Here is a 22,879-nt window from a genome sequence, read left to right as displayed (position 1 = left end):
ATTAGCCTTTTTTTGTCCTGAACATATATGCATTAGTCATTGTGGGGAATTATTGAGAAAAACACTTTAAAAACTTCAGAAATTTGCCATTTGAAGATATAAATTCAGTTCAGAGTTTTTGCTTCGTAAAACATCTTAATTGACTGTCAGTCAGGTATTATTAATTTCCAGCAACCCTCAAATCAAAGAATAAATACACTACGCACAATTTAGGTGTATTTTCCCTTTAACTCACGAGATGATGGTATCATTTTTTATACTTATTGGAATATAATTCATTTAATCTCATTCAATATGTATACTTTGTTGGCATCTTATTTTGAAAACCGGATGTTCGTCTGTAGAAAACCGGATGTTTTCACGTTAATCTTTCCGCTAACTTTGCTAAATCTTTCGCTCGCTCCCGTCCTGTGCCGTTTGGTTGCGTTTACCGTAAGTTTCAGCGTATAGGTGCACTACAATTTAAGTGTCTGCTGAGTTGACCACGGAGATCTGAGTGTCTGCTGACTTGACCGCAGTCGGGAGGTCCTGTGTTGAAGCACTTAAAGAAGGTGAAGTGACAGTTGAAACAAAGGCACTGAGATAATAGAAGTGGCAGATGTATTAAAGAGTGACGTATTAGTGGGCAACACAGCTGTTTGTATGATATCTTAGGAAAGGTCACTACTCATTTTTCGTGTGTCCAGCAACACGTGTCAATTTTAACTTGAGACATGCACACAGTCTTTTCAAAATAAACTTCCGTCTTCATAGGAAACAACTTGGTTCGGTTCGGTCTGGTACTGGGGGGGGTGTTTTTTGTCTGGTGTTTTTTAGACCACACCCATCCACCTCGAACTTTACCTTCATCATGCTAGTAATAGCTTACTACAGCAATTAAGTCAATTTGTTACTGTAACCAAGTGAAACTGACGGGGTGACACTATTGGGTCCGGCGGACCAGTAATGAGGTGCACGGGCCTGATTAGGTGAAAAGATGCACCTGCTGGCAATTCGCGGCCGTTGTCTTTCTCTCCGCCGTCACGAGCGGCTGTGTGTGACTCGGCTCTGTCTCCGCCGCCACAAGCGGGGGTGCCGAGTCCAACTACTTCCTCTCCCACAACAAGCATAGACGTAGCGTGACGCCGCATGAGAAGTTGCGTCGTTGGCGCAGTGTCTGGGAGGCATCCGTTACGGAGGGGACAGCGTGTGTTCGGGGGAGGTTGACTCGGGTAAATATATTTAGAGTGGAAGGGTTTTTCTTTATGGATGTCGTATGTTGGGAAATTGGGTATAATTAAGAAAGATGTAATGTTGTGTGGTTTTTAGAGCTTCCTGAGCAGCTTCCAATGGTAGCTGAGGGGGAATCCAAGTGGGGGTGGCTGGGTTGCTGAACATTCGGTGGGTGGAATTACAATCTTTTTGGGTTTGTTTTCTGTTTATTGGCAGTTGTTTGTGATTACTTATGTTTTTGTTTTCATTTCTTTTCTAGTTAGTGGGACGCTGCCTTGGTTTGTTGTTTTGTTTGTTTTGCTTTAAATTGTTTGAGGCCGATCTTAGTGCACGGTCTGTGAACTCCTCCTGCCCGCTAAACCAGCTGTCACTGGTTGCTTCACACAGTTAGATTGGTATTAATAAAAGATTTATATTTGTATAACACTGCTTCCTGTGTGGACGTGCCTTTACGGTGTTTTGAATCGGATTTCTGTGGTAACGGGGGGTGCTACAGTTTGGCGCTGTGAGTAGGGTAAAATTAGGCAGTGACAGTTTGGTTGGGCCTAGTGCTGGAAGGGCAGGACTGGTGCGACGGCAATAGATTTTAGACCAAGGCAGTGGGTCTCACGAAGTCTACACAGCTACAAGAGCCGGGACAACATCAAATCCGGCCGGGGTCGTCAGCTGGCGTGGACGGTGCGAACGGTGAAGATGGAATATCTTCGAGAGGAGCTAGAGGCCCTGAAAGAGAGGGTGGTGTCAGACAAGGCAGCTATGTCGGCCTTAAAAGACATTAATGACTCCTTGAATGCACAGTTGCAACAACATGGGTCTCCTGTTGCATCCAGTGCCCCGTCTTCCCTACAACCGGAGGAAACATCAGGGGTAGTGGGGGATGGTGCTGCTGGTCCGAGGGGTAGAGAGCGTGTCATTTATGTACCAAAAGAAAAAAAGTGTCCGGTGTTTAATGGGGGGTCCTGTGCTGAGTTTTATGAGTGGTTGGATGAGATAAATGCAGTTTTGGGTTATCGTCATTTTGAGGATGCTGAGAAGGCTATGTACATTTATGACCATTTGGGAGGGGAAGCCAGACAGGAGATACGATATCGGTCTCAGAGCGAGAGGAGAGACCCTAGGCGCATTCTGGAGATTCTGAAGGAAGTATATGGACAGCCTGATTCACTGACCAGATTGCAAAAACTATTTTTCGACCGGAGGCAGCGAGAAAGGGAATCCGTCAGGGAGTATTCGCATGGGCTGATGGCTATTATTGATGATATTAATCATTGTGACATCAAGCAGGCCTGGTGTAGTGACTTTGCTTTACGTGATCAATTTGCAGAGAACGTTCGGGATTTAGCGCTCCGTAGAGAGCTAAAGAAGGTGATTCGGCAGAATAATAAAATCACTTTCTTTGCGTTACGCGAGGAGGCATTGACGTGGGAAGATGGGGAACCAGCGGGTGGTCAAAGTCGGCGGGTGACAAACTCATGTGAGATGGGAGCTGTGGAGTCCAATACAGTTGTTGCGGCTGCTCTCCCCGAACCTGACCCACTGCTGGTGGAGATTCTGCAAACTTTAAAGCAGCAGCAGGTCCAGGTTGAGAGCACGCTGAAGAAACAGCAGGCTCAGATTTTTGATTTGGCACAGAAAGTGTCTGATTTGTCAGGTCTAGGGATTAGCCGGCCGGGGGTACGTGGGGAGCAGCCAAGGTTTGACGCTGATGGTCAGCCTATCTGTTTTAAATGTCGGGTTGCGGGTCACATGGCGCGACAGTGTCGGGTAGGGGCTCCAAACAGAGGGGCAGCTCCGGTTTTGCGCCATGAGGTCTCCCGTGACAGGTTTGCCCATGTAGCTGAGCAGCAGGGAAACTCTCCCCCCCTGTGGTAATGAGTCCAGCTACAGGTGAGGTTCAGTCGGGCTCACACTTTGAAGTTCCAAAGGAGGAATATGAATGTTTGGTCGGCAAATGTCCAACTGTGGAAATTTTGTTGGGTGATGTGAAAGTTAAATGCCTCCTAGACACTGGGTCTAACGTGTCAACTATTACAGAGACATTTTTTGAGCAGCATTTTAGGCCAACTCTTAAAACCTGTGAGTGGCTTTCCCTGTCGTCGGCAAATGGGTTGGGCATTCCTTACCTGGGGTATTTCGAGAGGGATGTCGGTGCCTTGGGCAAGGTTGCAAACGGGAGGGGCATTCTGGTTGTTCGGGACCCTACGGACACCGCAACATTACATCGCAAAATAGCTGTTCCTTGCATATTGGGCATGAACGTAATCAAGCGGTTTTATGAAATGGAGCAGTTGGCATCAGATGCCGAGCAGGATTCGGCATCTGATTCGGATGAAGTGTGGGGTTTGGCGTTTTCGGTTTGCCAGCAGGAGCAGGCTGTTTCACCTATAGGCTTTGCCTATTCCACCGTACCTTTCTGTGTTCCGGCTGGATCCATGTGTTTTGTACCTGTGTCAGTTCCATCTGGGCAGACTTTGTTAGGCTCATTTGTGTGTGTGGAGTCATTGGGGGCGGGGGAGGGGAGCCTCCCGGGGGAGTTACTCGTTTCCAATGCAGTGGTTCCAGTGGAGAATGGACAGGTTGCGGTGCCGGTGGTGAATGTAGGGCATGTGGATGCGAACATTGCATCTCAGACCTGCCTTTGCTCAATACATTCAGTGGAAGTGGTGTCGGGTGGTACTGCCCCTGTAGCCTTTGAACGAGTAGGGCCGCAGGAAGAGCGAGTCTTTTTGTGCGAACAGACTGGTGGGGTTGCGGAGCGGCAGCAGCTGCCCCCGGAGGTAGCCGCACAGGAATTTCCAGGGCTGACTGTTGAACAGGTACGGAAAGTGAGGCAGCTCCTGAGTAAACATTCTGGGGTCTTCGCAAAGTCAGACATGGATTTGGGGTTTACAAACGTGATAGAGCATGAGATTCCAGTTCTGGATGAAGCCCCGGTTAGGCAGCGCTACCGGCGTATACCCCCAAGTCAGTATGAGGAAGTCAAAACGCATATAGCACAGCTATTGCAGCAGGGCATTATCAGGGAAAGCAGTAGTCCCTACTCCTCCCCCTTGGTGATAGTGAGGAAGAAGGATGGGTCGCTAAGGCTCTGTGTGGATTACAGGCAGCTTAATGCGAGAACACGGCGAGATGCGTTCCCTCTTCCACGTATCGAAGAGTCCTTGGATGCTTTGAGCGGGGCAAGGTGGTTCACCACCCTGGATTTGGCGAGTGGTTACCATCAAGTGGGAGTGGCGGAGAAAGATTGCAGTAAGACTGCATTCTGCACTCCTTTTGGCTTGTATGAATTTACACGGATGCCGTTTGGGCTCTGTAATGCGCCAGGTACCTTTCAGCGGTTGATGGAACGAATTTTGGGGGATCAGAGGTTCCAGTCGCTCCTCCTGTATCTGGATGACATTGTGGTGTTTTCGTCTACCATTGAGCAGCACCTTGAGCGCCTAGATTTGGTGTTGTCCCGGCTGGGGCAGTTTAATCTCAAGGTCAAGTTGAGTAAGTGCTCATTCTTTCAGTCCGAAGTTGTTTACCTGGGACATGTCATTTCAGCTACTGGAGTGGCTACTGATCCGGAGAAGATTCGGGTGGTTGCAGAGTGGCGTCGACCGCAGAGTGTGGCAGAGTTGAAATCATTCCTGGGTTTCGCTAGTTTCTACAGGAGGTTTGTGAGAAACTTTGCTAAGTTGGCAGTCCCCCTCCACACTCTGTCCACACTGCTGTCAGCTAAAGGGGGGAGGAAAGCCTCTTCGTTCCTCGTGTTTGGCCAGTTGTGGGATGCAACCTGTGAAGATGCTTTTGAAACATTAAAACAAAAGTTAATTTCCGCTCCCGTGTTGGGGTATGCAGATTTTAGCAAGCCATTCTTCCTGGAGATTGACGCTAGCCATCAAGGGTTGGGGGCTGTTTTGTCGCAGGAGGGGGAGGGACAGCGACGGCCGGTTGCATACGCAAGTCGTGGCCTCCGGTCGTCGGAGCGGAATATGGAGAACTATAGTGCCATGAAACTGGAGCTGTTGGGGTTGAAGTGGGCTGTTACGGATAAATTTAAGGATTATCTGATTGGGAACAAGTTTACAGTGTTTACTGATAACAATCCGCTAAGCCATTTGAACACCGCAAAGCTTGGAGCTGTAGAACAGAGATGGGTGTCTGAACTTGCTCAGTTTGACTTTCAGTTGGTGTATCGGCCAGGTAGCCAGAATGCAGGGGCGGATGCTCTCTCTAGGCAGTATGCAGAGCAGAGGGGGACAGAGGGGGGAGGAGTGGCACAAAGTTTTCAGGACACACGTAGTGTTCTGTCCAAACCCCATCGAACGGCTCTGTGTCAGGAAACCAGTGCGAGCCCCCAGCAAGCTTCTATGTCTAGCTTTCCCTCATTTGACATGTCGGCCTTGGCTAGTCTGCAGCAGGTAGATTCCGTGATATCATCTTTTCGAACATACTGGGTGAGGGGTGTGAAACCTTGTAGGGACGAGAGGTTGCAGGAATGTGACAGAACAATTGGACTTTTGAGACAATGGGGAAGGATTGTGGAGCTGGGGGGTGTGCTATACCGGAGGCTGTGTGATCAGAAGGAGGGAGAGATTAAGCAGCTTTTGTTGCCAGCGGTATTACATCGAGAGGTGCTTGCTCGCATGCACACTGACCATGGGCACCAAGGGGTGGAAAGAACATTCAAGTTGGTTCGCAGTCGGTGCTATTGGCCGGGAATGTTTGCAGACATTGAGGCTTTCTGTAAGACTTGTGAACGGTGTATTGTTTCTAAAGCACCACAGCCAAGGGTGGTTGCAGCGTTGGGGAGTCTGTTGGCTTTTAGGCCGCTGGAAGTAGTTGCAATGGACTTCACCGTGCTGGAACCGTCGTCAGATGGACGAGAGAATGTCTTGGTTTTTACCGATGTGTTCTCCAAGTTTACGGTTGCGGTGCCAACCAAAGACCAGCGTGCAGTAACGGTCGCAAAGACCCTGGTGAAATATTGGATTCAGCCCTATGGGGTCCCTTCAAGGTTGCACTCTGACCAGGGGAAATGCTTTGAGGCTGGGGTTGTCCAGTGTCTCTGTGGGTTGTATGGGATGAAAAAAAGTCGAACAACCCCCTATCATGCTCAGGGGAACGGACAGTGTGAGCGTTTCAATAGGACTCTACATGATCTGTTGCGTACCCTGCGCCCGGAGCAGAAAAGGAGGTGGGTTGAGTACCTTCCGGAGCTGGTGTATGCTTATAACACCACTGAACATCAGAGTACTGGCTACTCGCCGTATTTTCTCATGTTCGGGAGGGCTCCAGTGGTTCCGCTGGATGTCTGGCTGGGACAGGATAGGGAGGATTTTGACGGTAATGTGCATGAGTGGGTTGAGGAGCATCAGAGGAGGTTGGGCTGTGCCTACGCTCGGGCTAGAAAGAACATGGAGCAGGCAGCGGAAGCTCGTAAAAGGTATGCAGGCACGCCTGTAGGTGATCATCCTTTGCAACCAGGCCAATTTGTGTATGTAAGGAATCGTCAGTTTTCAGGTAGGCATAAGATTCAGGATGTGTGGCTTCCCACCCCTCACCGAGTCATAGCTCAGCTGGGTGGTGACCTGGGTGGTGACCTGCCTGTGTATTCTGTTGTCCCGATTGATTTCTCAAAACCCCAACGCAATCTACATAGAAATGAGTTGCGCGTTTGTGGTCCAGGCGTACAGATGGATGGGCAGGAACCGGGGGACCGGGGAGTTGCTGGGTCCTCACTTCCTGAGGTGGAGTCCGATTCAGACGACTCTATGCTTGCGATGGTCTGGGCCGATGGGCCGGGGAGCATTGTGAAGGGAAAGGGGGAAGGGGAAAGAGAGAGGGAAGTTGGTTTAGAAGGGCTGTCTCCCCCCCGTCCTACGGGGGCTACCCCCTCTGTGGGCGAGGAGGGACGGAGTGCAGGTGAGAGTACACATGCCCTGCATTCACCACGGACACTGCCATCACCTGTGCCTTCGCCATTACCTCCACTTCGGAGGTCCAAGCGTGCTACTGCGGGGGTTCATTCTAACCCGCACCGGCTGCCGAGGTCTGCGGTAAGCCATCTAAGGGGGAAGGTTGATGTGGGATCTGGAGGGGACATATGCCATCAGTGGGACACTGATTGATTAAGGGGGGGGTGGATGTAACCAAGTGAAACTGACGGGGTGACACTATTGGGTCCGGCGGACCAGTAATGAGGTGCACGGGCCTGATTAGGTGAAAAGATGCACCTGCTGGCAATTCGCGGCCGTTGTCTTTCTCTCCGCCGTCACGAGCGGCTGTGTGTGACTCGGCTCTGTCTCCGCCGCCACAAGCGGGGGTGCCGAGTCCAACTACTTCCTCTCCCACAACAAGCATAGACGTAGCGTGACGCCGCATGAGAAGTTGCGTCGTTGGCGCAGTGTCTGGGAGGCATCCGTTACGGAGGGGACAGCGTGTGTTCGGGGGAGGTTGACTCGGGTAAATATATTTAGAGTGGAAGGGTTTTTCTTTATGGATGTCGTATGTTGGGAAATTGGGTATAATTAAGAAAGATGTAATGTTGTGTGGTTTTTAGAGCTTCCTGAGCAGCTTCCAATGGTAGCTGAGGGGGAATCCAAGTGGGGGTGGCTGGGTTGCTGAACATTCGGTGGGTGGAATTACAATCTTTTTGGGTTTGTTTTCTGTTTATTGGCAGTTGTTTGTGATTACTTATGTTTTTGTTTTCATTTCTTTTCTAGTTAGTGGGACGCTGCCTTGGTTTGTTGTTTTGTTTGTTTTGCTTTAAATTGTTTGAGGCCGATCTTAGTGCACGGTCTGTGAACTCCTCCTGCCCGCTAAACCAGCTGTCACTGGTTGCTTCACACAGTTAGATTGGTATTAATAAAAGATTTATATTTGTATAACACTGCTTCCTGTGTGGACGTGCCTTTACGGTGTTTTGAATCGGATTTCTGTGGTAACGGGGGGTGCTACATTACCATGAAATTAGTCGTCTTATCTGGACCAGAATTAGTTCCATGAATGTATTCTAGATAGTTACCATATTTACAGTAGGCCACTTTGAACAAATCCTACTGCTGTAATATTTTCATCAAACGTGATAGAATAGCATTACATACATGATATTAACACAATAGTGAACACTCAAAATATCATTTTCCACAAAACTTGTAAATGTATTATCTGGGCATCGCTACCTTTATCACGACATGACAAATCAACCGTTAGTTCGAGCATGTTTTCAGTCAATTGTCATCTCATTATCGTCACTACCTTTGCCATAAAAGGACAATTGACGAGTTGTATTATAACCTCAACGTTAACTGTGATGTGTTGAGTGCCGAGCAGCTGACCGCAGCAGACGGCAGCGCTGCCTTCCTCATGCTGGAGAGCACAGCGTGAGTGAGAGGTGAGGCGTCATGGTGAGATGAACATCTCCTTCCCGGACGCCCCTCGTGGTTCAGGATATAAAGGATGGGAAGTGATGAGAGCCCATCGTATCGCCGCATCAGCAAGTTCCTCACACCTCCTGTATAGCCACAAGCAAGAGTGTGTGTCAACTCGATTTGTATCCATGGCGGGGGAAGCCTCTAAAGCTGTGTCGATGTGCTATGATATGACTGACATCCTCCGCTGAGGCCTTTTTATTACCGCGGGGTTTAAAGCGCTTCACACCGCAGCATCTTTTCAGCAGCAGGTGAAACTGGCTGTGGGAGGCAGTTCAGACCAATAACAGGCCTTTTTTTCTTCTTGCCGCGTAAACACAGAGCCTGCATCAACCCGCACAGTTTCTTTCCACAAGCAAAGGTCTGGAAAAAAAAAAAAAAAAGGCACAAATAAACAGTGAAATGTCAAGAGGGCTGTTTATTTACTGGCTGGTTCGGCTCGAGGTTTGCAGGTCTGGAGGCGTAGTAAGTGCATGCCGTTTGCATAATAACGGGCCCGTTCACACGGCGAGCTTTGATGCGTCAGTGCTCGATTGCACAGATCAGATGATTTCAAAGAATTGCTTTTTTTTTTTTTTTGTGAGTTGACAATTCTGACAAATTTTTTTTTAAATTTCATGTCATTTTATTAAGACAAACAAAAATAATAACAAAATTGAAAACCAAATACCTACCCAGCAAACGAAAAGTCGAATATTGGTGTCCAGCCCAAGAAGATTCACACCTCTAATGTCACCTGCAATGTGAATGAGCCATGCGTGTGTTATCATTACGTGCACAGTCAAGAAAAATACAAAAGCATCATTGTGCATGAAAATATTAACGTACTCAAGGTAACATGAATGTACCTTGAGTTCACAGGAAACTTAGTTGTTTCCTGTGAAGGACGTTTATTTTGAAAAGATGTATGGATGTAACGAGCAGAAATGAATTTGTAGGAGAACACGTGAAAAATTTGGAAAACATTTGTTTGCACAAGGATACATTGCTTTACTCTACTCAAGACATAGTAGATTTTTTTTTTTAAACTATCTATTCATAGTCGAATGCACTGCTTAAATCTGGGAACTCATTCATTTGTTTTGTCTCTTTTTGGCCACTTGAGGGCAGTGCAACAAGCCATAAACCCAGCATTGACATATATCACCTTCTAAATGTGTCAGCAAACATTTGCCCGTTTACACATCCAACAGACACGGAGCAACAACACCATTCATTTGGACTCATGTTTGTGTGCACATGTTCACTGTCCAATATTTACTCTCCCTTTTAGCTGCTCGGAGTTGGTGATAAATCTCTGGGTTCGTCACTACAAGTGAAACATTTCATATTACACATGTGGCATTGAATAATTCATTTACAATTTGATTTAAGAAATAATTGTTTTAGATTTTAAAAAATATATATTTTACAAAAAATGGGGAAAAAAGAAAAAGGAATGTCCTTGTCAGTAGTTTGGGATTCATCCTTTGTAAAATCTGTTAAATGTAATAATAAAAATCAAATAGCGCCGTGTTTAGCCCCTGTAATCATATTCAGGAGGATGTGCACAGTCAATGGTGTGTGTGTGTGTGTGTGTGTGTTTGTGTGTGTGTGACAGCCGGAGAGTGCCGGTGAACGAGTTTTGGAGTGGGACAGCGCGACAGCCTGTTATTACGGCCCATGTGACTGACAGCGTGTGGGCGAGAGAAGGTAATTGCTGAAGTATGCCTGCGGTGACGAAGGGCCTTGAGGGGAGCGGATGTTCAGCAGACTGAGGCACGCAGAGCGCACAGAAAGGCCCGGCGAGCGCAGAACTGATGACTCACCCCCCCCCCCCCCCCTCGCACCCGATTCACTCCCGTTCTGTTTACTCGGCTCAACTGCACGGCCTCAGCCAGAGAGTGGTGACAGACAGGGAACTGTCGCTCCGACGATCGGGCCGACTTAAAGGATTTCACCTGTTTAGACTTTCTGGACAAGCGGCTTAGTTGGATCCAGGTCCACTTCCCATGTAAACAGCCTCCTGATGCTGGCAGACTGTAAGCCTCTGTTTACCGGACTGACCGGGAGAGTCAGACACAGGTCTAAATCTACTGAGTGCACTCCCGACCATGGAGGTGCTGCAGTGGTTGGGGATTAGATTGCTAGACATCATGTCCTTCTGTTTGTTACATTTATTTATTTGAATGTGTTTGGTTAAAAAGATTACAAAATGTGTACAAAACGATGCATCTGAAATATTTCCATTTGCTGGAATGATGCAGCTTTAAAAATATTTCACTTTAAACACTTTAATATAGCTTCAATGCAGCTGATAACATGTAACGCCATGTGTCATACACAGGCTGCCACCTTTAGTTCTGATAAGTGAAGCCAACGCAGAAGTGCCTTAAACCTGCATTCTCTCTAATGGCCATCAGGGGGCGACTCCTCTGGTTGAAAAAAAGAAGTCAGCTTGTATAGAAGTCTTTACTGATGACCCTACTTCTCACTTGATTTATTACCTCAGTAAACATTGTAAACATGAGTTTATGGTCTCAATCTCTAGTTTCAAGTCTGTCTTCAATACAGCATGATGTTCATTTCGTAAATGATGGTCCCATTTAGAGTCAATAGACCATAAAGCAGGGTATGCTTTAGGGTGTGGCTTCAAAACCGCAGTCAACAAACCAATGGGTGACGATTATGTCCACTTCTTTGGTCATGCAAAACATTTGGGGACTACCCTTGGAGACCCACATAGATCTCTAGATTATTTTCAGGGGGGGACAAGGGATATATCCTTAACAAATAAAACCCAAACTATCAGCATGGCTTTCTTTTTTTTCTTTTGCGCTGTCACACTTTATGATACCAGACTCTGGTATTTGCAGGATGTGCATGAGCCGGATTTAACGGGCGTTGGCGCGCCTGTCGACAGTCAGATCAGCGTCTGCCTCTCAAAAAACACTTGTAGCTTGATATTAATCTCCACCTTTTCACATGATCTATCCATTTGTTTGGATTCGCTCGGTTTCCCGCCCCGAGGGTCAAACCGCGAGCACAGACTCAGAGGGTAAACAACCAAAACTATGATTGGCCGTGCCTCATGTATGCCAAGGAACTGGCACTCCGCCTGTGTGAACTCTGCAACTCGACCCAACTTCGCCGCCCACGTTCATCATGCGTGCCACACACGCGCACACTCGCACAAAATGATGACAACCTGTCATCCGCGGAGGTTCATGCGTTTTACCTTTTTCATCTCTGCAAACTAGCCCGGCCTGTCAGATGGAACCGGCGGTAAACCGGAGGCAGGGATTGACCCCACGGTTCTCTCCACTAAGCCAGCCAAACAGTAGTTCCTCAGAGAACACACACACACACACACACACACACTGGGAGGTGGGCTTTGCTGTAGCATTCCAATAGTTTCTTTCTGTTAACCTCTCTGACTCTGTCAAACCCAGCAGTGGGTTCATTGTTACAATGTACAGTATGTTGTGCACTTAAGTTTGGAGAGTATCCAAGGATGCCAAAAGTCTAAAATGATGCATAAAACATACAGAATAATCCCATTTGAGTGACTGATGCAGCCCAAAAAACCCATTCAGGATTCAAAGCTTTACTGTCATCAGAAGAAGAAGCTGTAGTGAATGATCAAGGCTTTGTCTTCCACTCAAAGACAAAAAAAAAAAAGCTGAAAAAATGACCTCACTGACCCAACAATGAGTCATGCGGTCAAGCTGTGTTCAGACCTACCGAACTTGATTTTTAATTCTTGTTTTAAAGATAACAAACATTTTCTGAATTCTAGGGAAATGTTCATTTGATGGATTGATGCGGCCATAAAAACATGTTCTGTGTTTAAATATATACAGTGGGTACAGAAAGTATTCAGACCCCTTTCAATTTTTCACTCTTTGTTTCATTGCAGCCATTTGCTAAAATCAAAAAAGTTCATTTTATTTCTCATTAATGTACACTCAGCACCCCATCTTGACAGAAAAAAACAGAAATGTAGAAATTTTTGCAAATTTATTAAAAAAGAAAAACTGAAATATCACATGGTCATAAGTATTCAGACCCTTTGCTGTGACACTCATATTTAACTCACATGCTGTCCATTTCTTCTGATCCTCCTTGAGATGGTTCTACTCCTTCATTGGAGTCCAGCTGTGTTTAATTAAACTGATTGGACTTGATTAGGAAAGGCACACACCTGTCTATATAAGACCTTACAGCTCACAGTGCATGTCAGAGAATCATGAGGTCAAAAATTTCTACATTTCTGTTTTTTTCTGTCAAGATGGGGTGCTGAGTGTACATTAATGAGAAATAAAATGAACTTTTTTGATTTTAGCAAATGGCTGCAATGAAACAAAGAGTGAAAAATTTAAAGGGGTCTGAATACTTTCCGTACCCACTGTATACTGTACATAAGTTAGAAAGAGAATATGGAAGATTTGAAATGCCAAAATAAAAATAAATCAAGCAAAAGAATGAAGAGATTTGTTAGAATACACATTGATTTCCTTTTTCACGTGTGCATTTACTGCACTGTGATTAAACGGAAACATTTTTGAAATGACTCACTTCACACAAACACAGTGAAGAGACTGATTTCGCAACAGCTGCAATGTGCAAAGTCTACTCTAAAAAAAGCTCACAGTGCATGGGCAATGCAATCCTCTGTATTATGTATCACATATAACATTATCAGTGCATCGCAATATTGTCCGTGTTCCTCAGTTAGTGTTATCTACTTTTGCATTTCAAAATAAAATGGCCGCTAACTCTCATAACGACACTTGTCATTTTGGTGTTGCATACTGAAACTGTTTGAATGCATACATGTGCCTACATGTAAGATAATTGCATGTGAAGTGGTGTGATGAATGCACATCTTTTTGTTTTTTTTGTGAGAGAAAAACCCTTAATTCTGAAAACTCGAAAACTTAGTATAAGTATCATAAAGTTTCAGTGACATGTTGGAACAGAGAGATAAAAAATTAATGTGTTCAACACTATGGGAAAATGTATTTTTCTAACGTTAAAGCTCCTTATGGAGAATGTTGGAAAAGGAGAAGACAGACCGAAGACGTAGGTAGAAGTAAATTAAACGTGCAAAAAAAAAAAAAACTGCAATAACTTGTTTTTTCGTATGAAAATGACAATGCATCTCGCATCATGCATTTGCATGTTTAGTAGTTACAGTACAAGCATCATATTCAAGATACAGAAATGTGGTAAAGACTGTAGAAAACAGTTTAAATCTGAGTTCAAGAGGTTAAATGCATACATGAATGTCTGTCGTGTGTGTGCATGCATGTGTGTATTTGTTGATGTGCTTTCTTGCATATGCGACATTGTGTTTGTTTCCCGAGGAACGAGAAGCTGCCCTGAACTTAACCTGAGTCTGACAGGTCGGTCTGTTATGAATGGCGGTTAGATCGCCCCCGCGAGGCACCGTCGAGCTCGCAGTAATTGATGTAATCAAAGGCATTTTGCCACAACAGCGCTGCATTTACGTCTTTGTGGAATCTCTTGCCTGGACTTGCCGCCCCGCTTAGCCAGCAGATTCGTGGAAGTTCTCTTTTGGCTGGTGGGATTATATCTGCATGACCGCCAACCCCGATGAATCGCTTGGAAATGAGTCATCCTCGCTCTCGAAGTGAGGACGCTTTGACTGACGTGCATCTTGTTCTGAGCAGGGCTTCTTTTTTTCTTTTTCTTTTTTGCTTGGAACGCTTTTCCTATGAGTCACCGCTTTGAGAAGGTGCAGGATTATACATGTGCCTGTTATGCTCACGGAGCAAATTTACAGAATGGCGCTGGATACAAAAGGTGCTGCTGTTGCTGAATGAAAAGCTTCGTGAAATCCCCAAATAGTTGAGTAAATAAAATTAATTACTAAAAACCTCCTGTACATTGTAGTCCCACAATGTGTTGCAAATGGCTCTCATGGGCTCTTTTAATAATGAGCCTTCTCTGTGCAAACAGGAAGCTGAATACAGCTGCAAGTGTATGTGTGTGAATGAGATCATGCTTTATCCCTCCTAAATAGCGGTATGTGATTAATCTGACGTTGTCACTCAACTGCGTCGCCAGCAGTGCTGCATCCAAGAGTCGTAAATCTGCACTGGCTGATCTCATACGCTGCCGGTAGCTCCACCTTCCAAAGGGAATGCACTCTAATTCGTGTTTTGTTTTGGTTGGGTGGGTGAGACCACTGTTGGTGTCCTGTGTGAAACCAAAAGTCAATGTCGATCTATTTGTCACGCAACTTCCGTTTACATTTCCGTGGTTATTGTAACCCAAATGTTCACTCATTTCTCACGTAACTTCTGTTCTTAAGTGACGGCGGTTCCGAAGTTATTATAACCCAAACGTTGACTTGTCACGTGACTTCCATGCTTAAGTAACGCCACTTTCGCAATTATTTTAACCACAACGGTGACTTATTTGTCACGTAATTTCTATACTTAAGTAACATCACTTCTGCACTTATTTTAAACCCGAACATTGACTCATTTGTCACAGGTGCACTGAATGCTGGTGTTGCTGGTGTTGCAAAGGTACATTGTAGAATTCCACTTATCCTCCTTTTTACTGTTGAATCCTAACTGTATTCCCGAGTCACAAGACGCAGGCAATCGCAAAGTGTTTTAGTTGCCTCACATTAACCATCATTCATTCGCGCAAATATAGTTGAAAGGGGAGAATTTTACAAATTTTGGCAATGGACATTAAAAAAAAACAATCTTATTGAATCTGACGCAGGGTTCATTTGTCTTTACACATCACAAATTTGCCTTTGTCAGCATTTAACAAATTGCCCACTGGGGATGAATAAAGTATATTAAGAAAGAAGAAGAAACCATTTTTATTGTCATATACATATACACGAAATTTGCCTTCTGCATTTGACCCATCCGTGTATATAGGGAGCAGTGGGCTGACAATGATAGGCGCCCGGGGAGCCGGGGGTTCAGTGTCTTGCTCAGGGACACTACGACACGTGACACGTCCCAGTCGAGGATATATATATATATATATATATACACATCAGAGAAATATCAGGAATATCAGATCAGGAAGAGCAACAGAGGAGGGATCCCTAACTCCGGGAACAGACATGCACTTGATGTTGAATATACAGAGAGGTGCATTCATCTACAAATAGCTTCACAATTGCTAACCATATAGGACACGGTGTCTTGGAGCAGCACTGGTACAGTGTTGCACCTGCACGCCTGGTTAAAAAGTAACCCCCATGTCGACGTGGCTGTCATCGGTTGCCTCTCAGTAACGCAATCATGACGGGACGCATTTTCTTCCGACAACTACCCACCAAACTAACATTCCGCTCGTGTTGCACAATCGGCAGCGTCGCCTCGTCCCTAAGCTGACGGGTTTCAGAGCTTCTTCATAGCCTCCTGTCCGCATGGAGCTTCCTCTCTCTGTCGTGGAGGAATGGCAGACGTTTCACATGCTGCTTTTATTAAGTCTAATTGGACTTCCTGACATAAGAACGCAGTGTTTGTCCATAGTACGGGCACTGGGCGGGAAGGCTAGGCCAATGCCTTCGCTCTGTGGACTCTTTCACCCCCTCTCCTTTCCCCCTCTACGTTTCCGCCACCCAACTTCAGTCAGCCGCCTTTCTTGAAAAGGCCTCGACGGAGAGGTCATCGAGTGCAGAAATGCCACCGCTTACTGTGTGTGTCTATGCATGTGTGTGTGTGTGTTCAGGGACTCCATGCTCTGTAATTACATTTTCCTCATGCATTTAAGTGCATCGGGAGCATGAGCTAGATGTTGACTGTGAATGCACCGCGCCGAGACAAAGGTAGTCGAGGCTCGTCTCCCAGCCCCTTTAGACACGGGGTCCGCTCCCGGCTGCTGAAGGCCCCCCCGGCCCAGCTTTTGCTCAGCTCCACTTTAGGTTCCACTTCAGATGTCTCAGAGGTTTCTGCGTGGATGAATATGAATATGAATACCTTCCACTAATCTAGGGGATTAGCCGCTGGATTGTAAAAACGGTTTCTCTGGAACCCCCCCTCCACAAAAATCAGCCCCTTGACAGATTGCAATTCTCCTTTTCAGAGCTGTACTTTTTATTTAGCATTTAGCTCCTCATTTCAGTGCACCTTCTGTCAAATTTAACTTTTAAATGATCAGTAATGCATTCATTTCAAGCGGCAGTATGTGCAGGCTGCAATGAAATCTGTGGCCGCCGTCTGAGTTTGAGGTAAGCTGATTTTGCGCATAAAAAGTATCATTTGGATTAAGCAAATGGCCCCCCTGTCTGTTATAAAACATGTTTGTTGAGCCTGTAGAGGAGCAGCATGTTTAGAGTAACAACTACAATTTGAATTCTCCTCCCCTTTTGTGTCAGGAAATATAAACTATAAAGATAGTGCAGCTATTTTGAAGATTTATTTTTTCAAAAGAGCATTAAACCGTTATTAAATAGTGTTTTCACCCTATTTTTCGGTCCACGTACAGTTAGCTAACAATGGTTAGCGATTAAAGCTGTGTGTGTCTTAAAAAGCTATGGTATCGTGGTGAAGAGAATGGGTATTGTGCAGAAGTATGGATTGCTATTGTCTGGTATTACAGTCACAAGGCATGTGTTGTATGTAAGGAGGGGACAAGAGACTGAGATGGACAGAGAGCCACGTTGGTGCTAAAGAGTTACTGAAAAGATGCCCAGAACCTCGCGGTGTAAACGCCATTTAAATAGCTGTAAAGTTACGCAAAACTGGAGACTAATGTTTTCTTTTGTAGTTGTGCCGCTAGCTTAGCGCAGCCGAGTTAGCTTTGCTTGCTAACGTTGGCGTCAACATTCGCTGACGTTTCAACACCTGCCAAGGTGTGTGCGACTTTTGTGGCCGCTAAAAGTGCACAGACGAGACATTTTTAAAAAACGTGTAGTTCTCAAAAGCACCCGCAAACTGCGAAATGCACCCCCCCCCCCCCCCCTAACTGCGCTGCCGAGCAAATAGCGTCTCGGAGCTACTGCTCTATTTAGCCTACATGTATTTAAATTAGGTAATATGCAGACTTTTGGGCGCAAAAATTGTCCCCTTTCTATGTCAATCAACCTCATTGCAAAAGCAGTCCAATTCACAAAGATTAGCGCTAATGGCCACATGCAGTTACAATAAAATGGTTATTAGCACCTTTGCACCTCATGTGAGGAAGTATTACCCGTTGGCAGACACCGACAAGTGTATAAGGAACATAATACAAGTTGTTTGTGGTAATGTTTTAGCTGTTAGCTGAAAGGTAAGCTAGTTCATTGCTACAAGAGTCTGGGTTAGTTGTGAGAAACCGAACCAAAGCGGAATTTTAGTGCTATCTGTGGGCCAAAGAAGCCCACGCTATGCTGTTTGTGTTTCAGAGAAATCCGCTCCACCATTTAATAGAAGGCATGTATGACTAGTTTGTATCACATTTTGAGCGCATCGGCTCAAAAGAGCTCGAAGAGACAGACAGAAATGTGAAATATGTTACAATCACCCCCGATCTCCCCTAGTGTAGCATATGGAGTTCAGGTTAATTGTATCGCATCAGGTTTAAAGTCATTGGGGCTGATTTAATAAAGAGAATTCCTGTGAGTTAAAGATAGGAATTCAATCATAATGGCATTTTTGACATTCATTTCATAAGTTGCCCTTCTCATCATCATAAAATGACATCGTCACCTCCCTTTTGCATACAGTGTGCACAAGACTTTCTTTTTCCCCCGTGACTCTCACTCACTTTAAAGCTTTCTCCACGCCAATAACAAACGCCTGTTGGTTGTTTTGATGTCAGCAGCCAGCAGCAGCACCATTTCAAATCGCAAGTTTAATGCATGCGGTAGCACAGGGAGCTGCTCTTTGAATGCCACTCATTGAACATCCTGCGAGAAGTGACGGCTGCCGTGAAGAAGGGGGCCGTCTGCTGCGCTGTGATAATTCATAATTACATGCAAACTCCTCAGGGGTGGTTTTTGCATTAGAAATTAAAACATCTCCAGTTCGCTTGTCCAAATAGGATGTGAGCTCCTTCCAGAACAAAAAAAAGCAAAAGATAAAAAAGACTGCCTCCCTCACATGGCTGATGTTCAAGCCAAGCGGCGCTCTCGGGCTTACCTCCCTCCCACCACCTCGCTCCGCTCATTTAGCATCATGCATTTCCATTTCTGTTTGTTTGCTGTTTTCACTTATGAAAACTTAGAAATGAGCCCCTTTCCTTATGAGTTTTCTCTCCGAATACGTTCACTAATACCTTTGTTTCACTAAAATGAGCGTGCATATGCACTTTTTTAAACAGCGATAGACTCTTTTCCCATTGCCAGTAGAGTACTTTATATTGGATTTAGCATTTATATCAATACAAGAACCCCCAAAACATTGGGAAATAAAAAATGTTACACGACGTCCTCCCTAAATCCATTCTGCCGTACAATTGGCCACTGCTATTAAACCTTTTGGTACCCCTTTATAGGCAAGACATATGTGACCGCTCGTCGAACCACGGTTAAATTACCAACCGGGCATATAGGGTAACTACCCAGCAGCCCCAGACCCCTATGGGCCCCAATCATCTAAGGTTCAATGTTTGTCAGTTTGGTTTTGTAATTTAAATTATTGCAAATAAATAAAAAACCTGTTTTCAGGCGAGCTCAAGCAATATTTGTGAACATGAGCTAAACAGAAAATGCATCCATATACTCCGAGCATTCCCTTGGCTGCTCTCAGTGTCATCCATAAAATCTTTTCCAATTCACCGTCTTATGGAGCAGCTCCGCGCTTTATACTCGATGGCTCTAGTTTTGGGATTTGGGTGAGAGTTCTTAATGGTGACTAATATGTTTGGAATGTCTTAGACCGAAGGAATAACATGTATGAATTTTTGAAAATGGGTGTATAGTTCCCCTAAAATCAAATAACCACAAGCTAATTTTCTTCATCAGGGGAGTAAACACCGGAGAGTAAGCAAAAATATATAAACAGAAACACATCACACAGCTGCAATCTGCATGATTAATGAATCATCCAGGCATAACACTGTGGGATACTTCCCAAGGTGTGCTTCTGTGAAAATAGAAAAGGAACAGCTGACAACAAACATGCTGAATCAATAATACCCCCCCCCCCCCTGTAAATCTGTAAAATACATGAGTTACAAAGGACGAAATGAAAATGACAGAACAATACAATAAGTAGACCAAAAAGGTTTTTTTGAAATAGCGCCTAGAAGCAAATGTGGGGGCTGTTCACACTGTCTCTGTCTCTGTCTAGGGATATGACAATAGGATTAGGAACAAGTTGTCTCTTTATGATGTGTAAAATAGAACCTGTTTTTTTTTTAAACAGCAATCATTATATAAGAAAGAAGAGACTCACACAATGTTTTTATTTATCCTTTATTTTTGCAAGGGAACCTTATGATTTATGATAATCAATTTTAAGATCGTTTGCCCCCCCCGCAAAAAATATTTATAGATATAATATATAAATATATATATATTTAATATGTTGTTATTTTTTGGATGGAAATGAGTTTTATGGTGGTTTCAAAATTCAAAACATAAGTAAACACTGGAGTAATTATTCTTCACATTTGCATCTGCAGCTTGTCAAAAATGCCTTGTGTCATCTTTCACCGTCATATTCCTGCTGTGTGTGTGTGTGTGTGTGTGTGTGTGTGTGTGTGTGTGTGTGTGTGTGGGAGGAGAAGGAGGAGGAGGAGGAGGGAGTGCGGTGGGGGCTTTTCGGCCGCCGAACCAGCGAGCACGAGGGGAGGGACTTGAGCGAGTAGCCGCTAGTGCGATTCTCCAAGCTCCGCTGCGCACGTTCGAGGGAGTACGCGCGCGCCCCGCGCGGGCACCAACGGCAAAGCCGCGCTGCGCTGACGATGTTGTGAATGAGGGGATGGAGTGACGTCAGCGGCCGAATGTCAACAATGTAGCGACCGAGAGTAGGCGTTCCAGTCGAGTGTAACAAACAGCGGAGACGGAGCGGCACGCCGCGCTGGATCACCACGCACGCTTTACACACACACACACACACACACGCGCGCGCGCGCAGTCGGCAACAAACGGACCTTGGAGTCACACTAGACGTTGTTTTTTTAATAGAAGAAGTCACCGATATCTGCAGCCCGGGAGGCTTTGAGGAAGCGACGAAAGCGAGTCATCATGTGAAAGAACTTATGTGGGAAACGGACAAAAGCGCTGGAATACGAGCAAGAATAGGAAGTAAAAGGTGAGTCGCCGTGCACGTTTTCTACCTCTCTGATCGATATCTCGCCGTGCTATGTGTGCGTGCGTGTGTGTGTGAATTCACGGTTTGTCAATCTCAGTCTATTGTTGACGCTCTCGTAGAGCCCAGTTGCAAACTTGCATAAGTGTCGCAGCGGTGGGCTACAGAGCCGGGAGAGTCCGCCTCACTGTGATGTATGGGGGTCAAAAACACACAAAAAGTCACTTATAGTAGAAAACCGCATGACTCTTGAAAGCTTTTTTTTTTGGCGGCGGTGCGAATATTGAAAGAGTGTATATGTGTCGGGGTGTGAACGCGGGTTCAGGAGTGAAACGCAACTCTGTACCACATCCTGTTATGTTTTGACTCAATATGCGCTCCTTTTTTTTGTTTTTTTTTTGCTCTCTGGGGTTTTTGATAAAGTATATGCGTCGGTGATCCCGGAGGAGGGTCAGGCATGCCGCTGCTTCTACGAGCACAAAAAAAACAAAATAAAATCCCATAAAAGAAGTCGCTGTCTGTCACTTGCAGCGTCATTAATTAAACACCTCCCTCACTCACTATATGTACATTCATCAAATGAATCTGCAGCTGAATAGAATGCCTATTATTGGTACTATTATGATTATGCATTGCACTTTTTCTGCTCTTTCCCAATCTGAAATGATGTCATCACCTGCTCATTATTCCACATGAAAAAAAAAAATCATCAAAATATTTGCTGTGTAAGGATGAGCCTTGTTTGCTCCGACAGCCAATAGAATCGTCTCAACCGCTCGACGGTGTCGTTAAAGAACCCATATTTTCATTATCATTAACCCCTTATGTAAAAATCATAACAAAAAGCGAGCGCTTCTCCCATCGACTTGCCGTAAATAAAAGAACACGTTCTTTTGTTGTTTTTGTTTTTTGTGAATCAATCAAGTGGTGACTGTGTGCATCAAAACAGCTGCGCCTTTACGCGCGGTCCTGCATTGTCATGTGCATGGTGTGCTGCAGCAGTGGCTTAGTCAGTCCATGTCAGTCTTATGTTATGTAGGAGCCAGCGATGTGGTGGTGAATTATGCTGCGGTGCGAGGTGATGATAAGGTCTCACAAGTCGATATAAATAAAATAAATAAAAGAGTTATGTGGAGGGAAACATATTTCTTTCGTTGACAATCCCTTAACAACCCACTTTGACGCACGTGAGCCATTACAGATACCCTTATTCAGTGTGACTTGTGTGTGTTGGTTTTTTTTGACACAGTTTAGCTTTGTTTAGAATTAAAGATCCACAAAAAAAGGCGGAATGAATTGTGTTTTATTTTGGGATACTATAGTTTGATCGCCACGTGTGCCACTTCGCGATGAGGTGCGCCCGAAAATCATAAGGGAGTGCAGTGTGATGCTGCCATTTAATGCGGTGATACAGCATTTTGCGGGGGTGGGGGCGGGGGGGGGGGGGGGGGTTAGTGACATCCACGGCATCGCAGCCTCTTTGTCTGTTTGTGCTGATGCAACGCGATGATGATGATGGTGGTGATGATGATGATGGCACCGAGCTGAGGGGATCGCAGCATCACCCCCCTTCCTCGACTGTGATGCGTCGCGTTTTGTGCCGCCGTTATTTCTCTGCAATTCTGCCGCTAATCATCGGGCTGCACGAGCCCGAGCTGTAGATGTGTTTTTTTTTAGCGCACGCTGAAGGTGTCGTAGTAATATTGGCATTTCAAAAAAAGAGAAGAAAATGACTACACGTTTGGTCGTTCTGTGGCACCGCTCTGGCTTTCACAACACGTGCGTGTACAGCACTCATGCGCATGTTTTTACGCAGGGGAGAACCTTTTGTTCTGTACAGTAGCCCCGCTGCCTTTCTTTTTTTTTCCCCATGCGTGGCAATCCACTGCTTATTTTAAGGGGGAGGGGGTGGGGGGTCCAAAAGTGTGTGTAAACCCCACAGTGACTCAGTCGGGCTTAAAATGCCACTTCATCGTATCTGCCAGCGCTTTGTTTGTCCTGCTTATAGATTGCCATGTGAAATATCGAGTG

The 22,879-nt window shown here is 45.4% G+C and overlaps 1 protein-coding gene across 1 annotated transcript in view; it reads left to right on the top strand.

The window, feature by feature from the left end:
• The first annotated feature begins 20,597 nt into the window (after nt 1-20,597).
• The window catches only part of bach2b (BACH transcriptional regulator 2b), a 91,665-nt gene continuing 89,383 nt past the window's right edge, over nt 20,598-22,879 (top strand). Inside the window, exon 1 of the mRNA XM_076084002.1 lies at nt 20,598-20,851. The gene's annotated coding sequence lies outside the window, so the exon portion shown is untranslated. The remainder of the gene's footprint in view (nt 20,852-22,879) is intronic.

Source organism: Anarhichas minor, unplaced genomic scaffold (genome assembly GCF_050575085.1).
Source record: "Anarhichas minor isolate MPS153535 unplaced genomic scaffold, ASM5057508v1 ptg000136l, whole genome shotgun sequence".
NCBI classification, from domain to species: domain Eukaryota; kingdom Metazoa; phylum Chordata; class Actinopteri; order Perciformes; family Anarhichadidae; genus Anarhichas; species Anarhichas minor.
The sequence above is the reverse complement of the archived record's forward strand: the minus strand, read 5'-3'. Positions and strand labels throughout refer to the sequence as shown.